The sequence below is a fragment of the Phyllostomus hastatus genome, unplaced genomic scaffold (assembly GCF_019186645.2).
Source record: "Phyllostomus hastatus isolate PE091 unplaced genomic scaffold, TTU_PhHast_1.1 phas_contig_64, whole genome shotgun sequence".
NCBI lineage: Eukaryota > Metazoa > Chordata > Mammalia > Chiroptera > Phyllostomidae > Phyllostomus > Phyllostomus hastatus.
In genome coordinates, this window is record NW_025333928.1 from 12,098,958 (window position 1) to 12,112,669 (window position 13,712).

Sequence of the window (13,712 nt, forward strand, 5' to 3'; positions counted from 1 at the left end):
GGATACAAAACAAGTCTCAACAAATTTAAGAAGAGTGAAATCATATCAAGCTTCTTCTCTGACCATAATGGTATGAAACTAGAAATCAATCACAAGAGCAAAATTGAAAAACACACAAAGACATGGAGGCTAAATAACATGTTACTGAACAACAAATGAGTTACAATGAGATCGAGAGAGAAAAATAAAAGATACCTTGAAAACCTGAAAATGAAAACATAAGAACCCCAAATCTGTGAGACACAGTGAGAGCTGTCCTAAAAGGGAAACTCATAGTATTACAGGCCTATCTCAAGAAACAAGAAAAATCCCAAGGAAATAACCTAACTTTACACTTAAAGGAATTTGAAAAGGAACAACAAATGAAGCCCAAAGCCAGTAGCAGGAAGGAAATAATAAACATTAGGATAGAAATAAGTGAAACAGAGTCTTTAAAAAATACAAAAGGTCAATGAAGCCAAGAGCCAGTTCTTTGAAAAGATAAACAGGACTAACAAACCTTTAAGAAAACAAGAGAGAGGACTCAAATAAATAAAACCACAAATGAAAGAGGGGAAGTAACAACTGACACCAAACAAGCACAAAAGATTGTAAGAAATATAACAAAATGGACAATCTGGAAGTATTGGATAAATTCCTAGAAACATACCATCTATCCAAGACGGAATAGAGAAGAATCAGAGAGTTCGAATAGGCAGATCACAACCAATGAAATTGAGGAAGTAATCAGAAAACTCCCACCAAACAGAAGTCCAGGAAAGGATGTCTTCACAGGTGAATTTTACAAAACATTCAAAAAAGAACTAACACCTGTCTTTCTCAAACTAGTTACAAAATTCAAAGGAGGAAAGACTTACTCATTTTTATGAGGCCAGCATTATCCTAATGCCAAAACCAGATAAACACATTACAAAGTAAGAAAAGTATAAGCCAATATCCTTGATGAACATAGATTCTAAAGTCCTCAACAAAATATTAGCAAATCAGATCCAGCAATACATTAAAAAGATCATACACAGTGGGATTTATTCTAGGGTGGCGACATTGGTACAATATCTGCAAATCAATAAATGTGATAGACCACAAAAACAGAATGAAGGATAAAAATCATATGATCATATGAATAGACACAAAAAAAGCACTTGATAAAATCCAACACCCATTTATAATTAAAAAAAAACCTCTCAGTAAACTGGTAAGAGAGGGAACATACCTCAGCATAATAAAGGCCATATATGACAAACCCACCACCAACGTAATATTCAATGGGCCAAATATACAAGTTTTTCCCTTAAGGTAGGGACCAAGACAGGAATATCCCTTTTCACCAGTCTTTCTTTTTTTAAATTCTATTGCTGCCCTGAACCTTTTACCAGTCTTCTTCAATATAGTACTAGAAATTGTAGCCACAGCAATCAGACAAGGAGAAAGAAAATGGCATCCAAATTAGGATGGAAGAAGTAAAACTGTCATTATTTGCAGATGACATAACATTGTATGTAGAGAACGCCAAAGGTTTCACCACAAAACTACTAGAAATGATAAATAAATTCAGTAAAATAGCCAGATACAAAGTAAATATCCAGACACCAGTGGCATTCAATACAATAATAATGAACTATCAGAAAGGGAAACTATACAACAATTCCATTCACAATCACTTTAAAAAATAAAATACATTGGAATAAATTTGACCAAGAATTTAAAAGACTTGCCCTGGCTGATGTGGCTCAGTGCATTAAGAGCTGGACTGAAAACCAAAGAGCAGTTTCAATTCCCAGTCAGCACACATGCCTGAACTGCAGGCCAATTCCCCAGCTGGGGGCGCACAAGAGGCAATCACCCATTGTGCTTCTCTCCCTCTCTTTCTCTTTCCCTTCCCCAGACTCTAAAAACAACAAACAAACAAACAAACAAATAAAGTATTTTGGGAAAAGATCTACACTCAGAAAATTTAAGATACTGAAGAAAGAAACTGAAAAATATACAGATAAGAGGAAGCATATGTATGTTCATGGGAAGAATTAACATCATTAAAATGCCCATACTACCCAAAGCTATCTATAGGTTCAACACAATTCCTATCAAGATGCCAACAGCATATTTCATGAACTAGAACAAATATTCCAAAAATTTATGTGGAACCACAATAGGCTTTGAATAGCCACAGCAATCTTGAGAAAGAAGAACAAAGTTGGAAGACTCACGCTTCTGAAATCAAACTATCCTACAAGATCATAGTAATCAAAACAGCATGGTACTGGCATAAAAACAGATGTATAGATCAATGGAACACAATAGAGAACCCAGAAATAAAGTCATGCCTTTATAGTCAATTAATATTAGACAAAGAAGACAAAAACATACAATAAGGCAAACTTGAACAGATTAGTGCACAAAAAAATGAAACTAGGCAACCTTCTTATCTGTACACAAGAGTAAACTCAAAATGGATTAAAGACTTAAATGTTAGACTCAAAACCATAAAAATCCTAGAAGGGAACATAGGCAGTAAGATCTTGGACATTTCTCATCAATATTTTTTGTGATACATCATCTCAGGCAAGGGAAACAAAAGAAAAATAAACAAACAGGGGACATAAAACTAAAAAAGTGTTGCACAGCAAAGGAAACCATTAACAAAATGAAGAGACAACACACTGAATGGAAGAACATATTCACCAGTGATGCATCTGATAAGAGGTTAATATCCAACATTTATAAAGAACTTATATGACCAAAGAAAAAAAGCAATCCAATTTAAAAATTGAGCAAAGGACCTAAATAGACACTTCTCTGAAGAGGACATATAGATGGCCAATAAACATGCAAAGATGTTCAACATCATTAATCGTCAGAGAACTACAAATTAAAGCTATGATGAGATACCACTTCATACCTGTCACAATGCCTATCATCAATAAATTAACTAAGATGTGGAGAGAAGGGAATCCTTGTGCACTGTTGGTGAGAATGCAGATTGGTGCAACCACTGTGGAAAGCAATTTGGAGTTACCTCAGAAAATTAAAAATGGAACTGCCTTATAACCCAGTGATTCCACTTCTGGGAATATATCCAAATAAACCTGAAATACTAATTCAAAACAATATATGCACCCCTAAGTTCATTGCAGCATTATTTACAATACATAATATTTGGAAGCAGCCCAAGTGTCCAATAAGTGAATGATTAGATTAATAAAAGCTGTAGTACATTTACACGATGGAATCTTACTCAGCCATAAAAAGAAGGAAATTTTACCATTTGCAATGCCATGGATAGACATGGAGAGCATTATGCTAAGTGAAATAAGCCAGCTAGAGAAAGACAAGCACCATATAATTTAATCATATGTGGAATCTACTGAGGAAAATAAACAAACAGACAAAACAGAAACAGACTCATAAACAGACTGAAAGCTATCAGATGGGAGGGAGGTTGTGGGGATGGATAAAAAAGGTGAAGTGATTAAGCAAAAACAAACAAACAAACAAACAAAACTCAGACACCAGTATGGTGATCACCAGAGGGAAAGGTGGGTGGGGGGAGGTAGAAGGGGGTAAACTGGGGACAAATGGTGATGTACAGAGACTTGATTGGGTGGTGAACACACAGTACAATATACAGATGATGCATTATAAAATTGTACAGGTGAAACCTATATCATTTTACTATGTCACCCCAATAAATTCAATTAAAAAAAAAACTACTGAGACCTCCAGCCAAGATGAAGGCATAGGTACATACAATTGGCCTCCTCACACAACCAAAAGAAGGAAAACAACAAATTTAAAAAGAAAAAATCACCAGAACTGCCAGAAAATCAAACTGTGCAGAAGTCCTACAACCAAGGGGTTAAAGAAGAAACATTCATCCAGACTGGTAGGAGGGGCAGAGAGGGGCAGCCAGGGGGAAGAGAATGCTCACGGAAAGGTGGCAGATGGAGGACAAGGCGGGAGAGGCGGTGGCTGGCAGACCGGGTGGCCCTGTTGCAGAAAATCACTCACTCACAGAGAGATGACAAAGCACAAACTTTATTACCTGAGGGGCTCAGAGGGGAATCCCAAATTCTGAGCCCCAAAAGGCTGGGCTGGAGTCTTCTTTAAATACTTGTTACAAGGCAGAATGGAGGAGGGGGTGAGTCATTTGCTAAAGCAAGCATACAGAAGCAGAAGCGAAGGTCAGTATTTTGGCCTTGAGATAACTGTTACCTTGGTGACGGCTCCTAGTCAGCTCCCCATCATACAAAAACAAAGGCACTGTGACATTTGCAAGTGTTACAGAGAGCACTGCTTATCTACAGAGCATAAAAACTTTTGTTGATGGTGTTTTCTTTCCCTGCCACAGCCCCACATTCCCATACAGATAAACCAGAAGGAATAATGGAGGAGGGAGACAGACCTCGCATCCCCGGGTTTCAGCACTGGTAAATAAAGCCTCAAAACTTCTGACTGTAAAAATCTGTGGAGATTGCAGCACGGAGAGAAACTCCCAGCCTCACAGGACAGTTCGTTGGACAGACCCACAGGGTCCTAGAATGTACACAAACCCACTCACCCTGGAATCAGCACCAGAAGGGCCCAATTTGCTTGTGGGTAACACAGGAACTGACTGAAAGTGGGTGGAAAACCGAGAAAGCAGCATTGTTCCCTCTCAGAACCGTCCCCACATATAGCACCACAACACAGCAACGCACTTTGCCCTGCCCTGGTGAATACCTAACACTCCACCCCTTACAATGTAACAGGTGTGCTGAGACAAAGACATATGGCCCAAATTAAAGAACAGATCAAAACTTCAGGAAAGGAACTAAGCAATGAGGAGATGGACAACCTACCAGATGCACAATTCAAAACAGTGATAATCAGGATACTGACAGAAATACTTGAGGATGGTCAAAAAATAGAGGAGGATGTGAAGGCTATGCAAAGTGAAATAAAGAAAAATATGTAGGGAACCAATAACAAAGGGAGGGAAATCAGGATTCAAATCAATAATTTGGAGCAGAAGAAAGAAAGAAATATTCAACCAGAACAGAATAAAGAAACAAGAATTCAACACAATGAAGAGAGGCTTTAGGAACCTCAGGGACAACTTTAAATGTTCCAACATTCGAATCACAGGGGTGCCAGAAGGAGAAAAAGCAAGAAACTGAAAACTTATTTAAAAAAAAATGAAGAAGAACTTCCCCAAACTGCCAAAGGAAATAGACTTCCAGGAAGATCAGGAAGCTCAGAGAGTCCCAAAGAAGTTGGACCCAAGGAAGCACACATCAAGGCTCATCATAATTACATTACCCAAAATTAAAGATAAGGAGAGAATCTTAAAAGCAACAAGAGAAAAAAAGACAGTTACCTACAAAGGAGTTCCCATAAGACTATAAGGTGATTTTTCCAAAGGAACCTTGCAGGCAACAAGGGGCTGGAAAGAAGGATTCCAAGTGATGAAAGACAAGGACCCATATTCAAGATTACTCTATCCAGCAAAACTTTCATTTAGAACGCAAGGGCAGATAAAGCGGTTCCCAGATAAGGTCAATTAAAGGAATTCATCTATACCAAGCCCTTATTATATGAAATGTTAAAGGGACTTATCTAAAAAAAGAAGATCAAAACGATGAACAGTAAAATGACAATAAACTCACAAGTATCAACACCTGAACCTAAAACACAACAAAAACAAAGACAAGCTAAGCAAACAACCAGAACGGGAACACAATCACAGAAATGGAGATCACATGGAGGGTTTTCAGTGGGGAGGGGGTGGAGGGAGAGGGGAAAAAGGTACAGGGAATAAGAAGCATTAGTGGTAGGTAGAAGATAGACAGGGGAAGGTTAGGAATAGTATAAGAAATGGAGAAGCCAAAGAGCTTACATGTATGACCCAGGGACATGAGATAAGGGGTTTGGAATGCTGGTGGGGGGTACAGGGTGAAGGGGAATAAAGGGGAGAAGAAAATGGGACAACTGTAATGGCATAATCTCTCTCTCTCTCTCTCTCACACACACACACACACACACACACACATGAGATATATCAGCCTTAAATAGCACATTAGACCTAATGGACATAACTGATATCTACACGTCCTTTCACCCCAGAACACCAGATTATACATCCTTCTCCAGTGCACATGGAACATTCTCAAGGTTAGACCACACGTTGGAACACAAAAATAGCCCCCAAGAATTTAAGGAAGTGAACATCATACCAGCATGTACTCCAACTGTGATGCCCTGAAAAGTCAAACTAACAGGGGAATGATAGGGGAACTCAGGTGTTAACAAGTTTAGTCTTTTTTAAAAAATTATTTATTTATTTATTTATTTATTTATTATTTTAATCATAGTTCAAATACAGTTTTCTCCCTTTTACTCCCAATCCAGTCCCCCCTACCGCCCCTCCCCACTTCCCTCCCATTACCACCCTCCCCCTAGTTTTTGTCCATGTGTCCTTTAAGTTTGTTCCTCTGAACCCTTCCCAATGTCCCCTGAAATTCCCTCTACTCTCCCCTGTGGTCATTGTCAGCCTGTCCCCTATTTCAGTGTCTTTGGTTATATTTTGCTTGTTTCTTTGTTTTGTTGTTTAGGTTCCTGTTAAAGGTGAGATCATATGGTATTTGACTTTCACTGCCTGGCTTCTTTCGCTTAGCATAATGTTTTCCAGCTCCATCCAAGCTGTTTCGACTTTCTTTCAGCTGCATAAAATTCCATTGTGTAAATGTACCATAGTTTTTTGATCCATTCATTTACTGAGGGGCATCTTGGTTGCTTCCAGCATGTAGCTATTGTAAATCGTGCTGCTATGAACATTGGGATGCATAGGTTCTTTTGGATTGGTGTTTTAGTATTCTTAGGATAGAGTCCCAGCAGTGGAATCAACAAGTTTAGTCTTAATTGACAGACTTAAATGACTAGTGCACGTGAAAGCTGTTATTCCAAAACTGTGAAGCTTTGGAATAAAGACTCCTTCCCTTCATCACCGAAGCTTTGCCTCTGGGATTTTGCCTGGAGGGAGGCGGCGGGCAGTGGGACCCCACTTGCTGTTCAGTAGCACATGCATGTGATGTATCATAGGATTCTATATTTCAAACCCCTGCAGTCTCACTAACCAATGCCACCCCAATAAATTTAATATTTTAAGGGGAAAGACAGCGGGCCAAGAGACGTATAAAAAGATGCTCAACATCACTAATCATCAGAGAAACTCAAATTAAAACCACAATGAGGTATCACCTCCCACCAGTCAGAATGGCCATCATCAATAAATCAACAAACAACAAGTGCTGGCGAGACTGTGGAGAAAAGGGAACCCTGGTGCACTGTTGGTGGGAGTGCAGACTGGTGCAGCCACTGTGGGAAACAGCATGGAATTTCCTCCAAAACTCAGAATGGATCTCCCCTATGACCCAGTGACCCCACTTCTGGGTACATATGGGAAGAAACCCCAACACTAACTGGAAAGAACGTGCGCACCCCCGTGTTCATTGCAGCGTTACTTACAACCGCCAGGATTTGGAAGCAACTGAAGTGCCCAGTACACTCGGTACTCAGCAGACGAGTGCAGACAAGTGGGGGCACATACACACAGTGGAACGCTCCACATGGCCATGAAAAGGATGAAATCTTACCATTATGCTCAGTGAAAGAAGTCAGTCAGAGAAAGACAGATACCACATGATCTCACTCATACGCGGAATCTGAAGAACAAAATAAACAAATAAAACAGAAACAGGCCATAGAGGCAGAAAACAGACAGGGTGGCCAGAGTGGGAGAGGCGACTGTGTGAAAAGGGGAAGGGATGCAGAAGGACAGATTGGCCGTCACAGACAGTCACGGGGACGCAGCCCAGCACAGGGGGCAAAGCCCGTGGTGCTGTGGACACTGTGTGCGGTGCCTGGAGGGCACTGCAGATATCGGGGAGGGGGGGAGAACAGTTTATAAAGTCTTAATATATGATTATTTAATCACTGTGCTGTGCACCTTGAACTAATACAGAATAATATTGAATACAAACTGTAACTGAAAAATAAAATTGAGAAAAGCTACTCTAACAGTTGCTCAAACACACAAGTTCACGGCAGCACAAGTTCACAACAGCTGAAGGTGGAAAGAGTCTGTCAGCTCAGGATTTGACAAGAAAATGTTCCGTCCACACAATGGAATGTTATTTGGCCATAAAAAGGAATGAAGTCCTGACACGTGCTTTAAGGCAGCCCAACCTTGGAAAAACCTCCTGCTAAGTGAAAGAAGCCCGACACACACGCACACACACACACACACACACGTTGTGTGATTCCCATTTACTCGAAATGTCCAGAGCAGGTGATTCCACAGAAACAGACAGCAGGGTCGTGGTTACCGGAGCCCAGGGGGCGGGAGGCATCACTGCAGGGGGACAAAGCTTCTGTCTGGGGGCGAGGACGTCCTGGAGAAGGCAGTGGTGATGGCTGCGCAGCAGTGGGAGTGTGCTCACCTCACTGACCTGTGTGCCTAACAGTGCTTAACATGGTCAGTTTTCGTTCTGTGTACTTTGCCACAACCAAAAGGTGGCGGATTCCCCAAAACTGCAGGGAATAAAGCATTTTCAGCAAAGCCACTCCCACACATCCAGCAGACCACCCTGCATCTGCACACACCCCACCAGGCCTCCCTGAGCCTTACCTGTGAGGCTGATGGAACCCCAGCCGGTCACCCAGCGCATCCTCTTCTCAGGGACCTTTGGGGAGGCAGGTGGGAGGGTGACCCGGCTGATGTGCTTGGAGAGTGTCCCCAGGCCCCCAGTTTCAGGAGGGCAATGCCTGCACCCTCCTTGGCAGATGGGCTGCGTGCAGGTGAGCTTGGGGTGGCAGATGATCTGAGTCCCATTTGTCAGTTTGTCCTGGTCATTGAGTCTCAGCTGCCCAACTCGGACCCTGACTGCACAAGCCTCCAAGTCCTCCCTGAGGGAGAGGGGCCAGGAGCTTCTCAGAGGAGGTGAGGGGACCCTCCTCACCCAGTCTTGGCACAGCAGCAACAACTGGGCCGTCCACTAACAGTGGCTTTCCCTGACACCCAGGGACCTGCCCAAACCTCTCTCCAATCACCACTTTGTGTACTCCCCACGCCCACCTCTGCCCAGGGGGCATCAGGCTGTGTGACTCACCACTGGGCACAATGGGCGGTGGTCAGCACCCACTGCTGGTGGGTGAGGGAGTCCCCTCATGTGTGTGGCCACAGCTCAAGCTCCTCGAACTGTTGGAGGCTGAATTGCCAAGGCCATGGTCCAGCAGGGGCACTGTGCACCCCCACCTGCCACCCTGCTCCCTCCTCGAGTTTGGGTCTGGGAAACAAAAAGGGGTACCATCATAGACCGCAGCAGGAACTCTCACACTCAGTCCCTCCCAGGAGTGGGCCACCAGTCCCACCCTGAGCTCCTCGTGCTGAGGGTTCTGGGCAACCTGAGGCAGAAAATGGGGGTCGAGAGTCAGGACTCACTTGGGAACAGAGGCACAGAGCCCCCCAGGCCTGGGAGGGTCAGGAACAGCAGCCACAGCATCTGTGGGGGTGGGCATGGGGCTAGGTGAGACCCCTGGAGGCCAGACCCCCCTGGGAGATGGAGAAGGCCAGGTCTGAGCAGGGGCACCCGCACCATGATGGAACCCTCCTCTCATTCCTCTGGGGGCTCTCTGAGCCCCTTTATCCCTGGCAGGGGAAGGGACAGGTGGGGTCAGCCCCTTGGTTGGGCTGTGGGCAGGAAGGGGAGCTTCTCCTTTCTCAGGCTCAGCCCAGGTCCGTGAGACAGTCAACAGGCAATGAAGAGCTCATGCCGGGCTGGCTCTCCCTGCTTCCCCCCAGACCGGCCTACAGGCTGTCACTGGGCAACAAGCAGGCTCCACCTTCAAGGACCTCACCTCAGAACAACCAGGCCAGTGAAAATGAGCAGAGGAGAGGATGTCAGGAGGATGCGGGTTTGCTGGAAGAAGCTCTGGAGTGTGGGGCTCAGGCAGGCAGGACAGGGGAGGCGGAGACGCCAGGTGCTATGTCACTGGAGCCACAGGGCAGCCCCTGAATGCACTGAACCCTGGGATGCCACATGGAGCACACCTCCCTTTGACTGCACTGCAGCCGCCTCACTGCCACCTGCTGAGGGACATGACAAACTTTCCTCTATGCAGGCTGAACTCTCTGGAAGCCTGCAATGAGAAGGGGTGTCTTATGCAGAGTACTAATCAGGGAAAGGTATGTTCATGGCAGGTGGATGGAGCACAGCAGGGCCGAGGGAGGGGCTGGGGCATGATGCAGGACTGACAACGCCTTGGCAAACCCTTGGGGAAACCCAGTCCCCACGGTCCCACTACAACAAAACGCCAGCCCTTGCATCTTCCTGCAGTGACCAAGAGGGACCTGGTGGGGTGACACAACCAGAAGGAACTGCCAGCCCTCCCAGACAGGGGTCCTCAAGTCCCACCCTGGAGGAAGCGCTGGAGGCCCCTCTCTGTGTCCAGCACTGCCCATGCCCCTCTGCCTCGGGTGCTGGGGACAGCTGCTCCAGGACCACAGAGGACCTCTGTGCCCAGGCAAGCTGGGAAGGAGAGGTTCCCAGTACAACTGAGGCCAAGGGAGCCCCTCCACTGTCCCTGTGGATCTTCCCCCTTTGCTCTGCACTTTGGCTCTGACCTAGTAGCACATCGCATGCCCCTATCCCCGAGGGTCTGAGCACTGTCTGGTCACATGGACTCTCGGCACAGGGAGCTGCAGCTGTCCACTGCCACCACAATTGAGGAGGAGGTGCCCAGGGACACAGAAGTGCCCCCATCTTCCCCCCCCTCCACTGTGACACAGCAGCCCTTCCTCCTCCCACTGGTCAGGGCCACTGTCCCTACCCAGGTGGTGGCACTTCCTCATGCCCACTGGCCCCTAGACACAAGGAACTCAACACGTCCAGGCTCCAGCTGTAACTTACATCTCAGTGATGTTCCTTGGGCCCTGGCCAGCGTGGCTCAGGTGGTCGGAGGGCCATCCCATACAGAAAGGTTACAGGTTCAAATCCCAATGAGGGCACGTACCCAGCTTGCAGCTTGGTCCTCAGTCTGGGTGCAGGAGCATGCGACCCGGGTCCGGATTGGAAGGATCCCTGGTCTGGGCAGGTGTGGGAGGCAAGTGATCAGTGCTTCCCTCTCGCATCCCTGTTTCTCCCCCTTCCTCTCCCTATAGAAAGCAATGAAAAAAATGTACTTGGGTGAGGACAAAATAATAATAATAATAGTAGTAGTAGTAGTCATAGTAGCAGTAATAATATTCCTTGGTGCACTTTGCTTGGCCCTTACATTGTCACTCCCCCACTGGGGCTTGCCAACAGTAACACTTTGACACCCTGTGTCTGCCGAGTCCCTCGGCACTGATGACAGCCTGGACCTGCAGTGGGGCCCTTCCCAGCACTGAGACTCCAGATAGTAAGGGGAACAGCTGTGGCCCCAGACACCTTGATTTTGGACTTCTGGCCTCCAGACAGTAAGAGGATGGATTTGTGTTGTTTTAAGGACATAGCCCACCATCTGTGGGTTTTTGTTGCTGCCACCCCAGGACACCAGTGCAGGTGGGAGACCCTGAGAGTGACTGAGGTGTTGTTCCACCTTGAGGGAGGGGCATGCCCTTAGATAGAATGCGCTTCAAAGTCCTGAAGGTGTCTCTCCCTCCCTCATCGTAGGAGAAGAGGCCAACACCTGGAAGCCCTTACCCCACAGTCCCCCTGGGCACTGACTGGCCACGGGGTGACACCTCTTTGGGCAGACAAGGCCTCGCTGGCTCAGCTACCCCAGCTCCCACCTCTGCCAGGCCAGGGCCCAGTGGGAACTGATCCCAGACACTAGAAGCAACACGCCATCCCCAGCCTCCAGCTCCAGCCCAGGCCTCCTGGCTCAGCCCTCCTGGCTTTGCAGCCAAGCCCAGGAGGTGAGGTGCTCTGGTGGTGATTTCAGCCAGATGGGGGCAGGGCCCTGGGCCCATCCTCAGGAGAGAGAGCCCTGAGGGTCCACCCTCTGGCCATGCCTGCAGACACAGTCCCAGCTCAGGTTGGTCAGACCCGGCCCTCCCTCCAACACCAGGTCCTAGCCAGGCCCCTCTCTCTCCCTTGGAAGCTCTGGCCCTGGAGTCTCTCAGACCCTCATTCTTCACCCTGCAAACACTAAAGGTCTGACCATGCCTCCCACCAGCAGAGGAAAGCTTTCACAGGCTGCAAAGGGATTCACAATGCCACGGAACCAGGCAGCAAGGCAGGCACAACCACACCCTCCTGCAGGCAGAGGGCCAGCTGGATCTGAGTGGGTCACCTGGCAGCCGCCCTTCAGCGTGGCCCCACTGACAGGTGCCTGGGACTCCAAGGAGCACAGTGCCAGGCTATGCTTGTGTCAGCCCCTCCCCCCTCCCTGGGTGGAGCAGACCCCCAGGGGGGCCCATCTGCACAGTGGTGCCTTCCAGCTGAATCTCAGGCCTCATTTTCCCAGAAAAAGGATTTGCTGGAGAGCTTCTGGCCCCCAGGAAAGCCAGGCTTCAGTCCCTGGGCACGTGGGGGAAGCAGCTCCTGACCCACCCACCCTGGAACTTTCACTCTCCCTAACTCCAGAGTCCAATCTCCCCCCAGGCACCCAGGTCACAGTTAGAGGAGAGGACTGTTTCCCCCTGGCCCCAGAGGGCAGGGGTCATGGTTACTGAAAGGTCTCAAAGGCTGCCATCACATTTCAGAAATGAGACCCTGGGGACCAGCCTGTCTCTGAAGGGTGTGGAGGCCCCTCCCCCACAATAGAGGGCTGCCTCAGGCTGCAAGGGCTCTGTTGGGTCCTGGCCCACCCTGAAGGTGCAGGGACCCTTCCAGGAATTGGGTGAGTTCAGGAGCCTGCACGTCACTGCCTCTGGGCGGGGAGTGACTTCACAGCTGACTAGATTTGAAACAGAGGAGCTTTTCTGGTCCACTGGAACCCCCATCTCTCTCACAGTAAAAAGACAGGAGCTTTGCAGAGGATTGGGAGGATGCTGCAGCCTAGTTTCTCTCCAGCAGGGGGCGCAAACCCAGGAGAATGGTACCAGTGAATGATGAACTTTGCCTCTTCACTCCTCCTCTCTGGCCACTTCCAACCAATGAGGACCCAGGAGTCAAGGAAGCACAGTGACTTGGGATGGGAAGAACCAGAAACTGGGCTTGTCCCTGGCCTCCTGCAGGTTCCCCTGCTCAGGAGAAGCTCTGAATGAGAGACTGAGGTCCTGCATTGGAGCAGGTAGCCTTTTTCACCCCTAGTAATGGGACTGTACTCTACTGGGTCTAAGAAGCTGATCAAACTGGAGAAGGAGGGTTAGTGCACAGACTCAGAAAGAGCAGGGGTGACAATGGAAACACCAATCTTACCGCTTATATACTGTCAATCCTGAGTCATTCCAAACACCTGTTACAGGCTGATCGTGATGGAAGGAGGAAGGATGGAGTTCTGATGCGGGACCCTTCTGGGAGCTGTCCTCTGTCCTGAGGTTTCAGAGCCCAGGCAGAAAACCTGCCCTTCACCCCACCAAGAGAACCCACCCACGTGGCCCTGGTCCATGCTGCGGTCACGGTTGCCCATCCGCCTCCCCCAACACCGTCCCATTCCTGTAGCCTGGGCTCCCCCACCGGGAAGATCCCACCCAGCAGCTGCCTCGGCCACACCCCCAGGTAAGTGCACTCAGTCCACAGTCTGGTTTG

General features: G+C 47.4%; 1 long non-coding RNA gene across 1 annotated transcript; it reads right to left on the reverse strand.

Annotated features, from left to right (window-relative positions):
- Window positions 1-8,429: 8,429 nt before the first annotated feature.
- On the reverse strand, window positions 8,430-10,107 carry LOC123825618. Its single transcript, XR_006786926.1, has 5 exons — window positions 9,895-10,107; window positions 9,479-9,539; window positions 9,147-9,323; window positions 8,666-8,720; window positions 8,430-8,568 (listed from the first exon to the last, which is right to left on the reverse strand). It is a non-coding gene; the product is annotated as an uncharacterized LOC123825618 (long non-coding RNA).
- Between the last annotated feature and the right edge of the window lie 3,605 nt (window positions 10,108-13,712).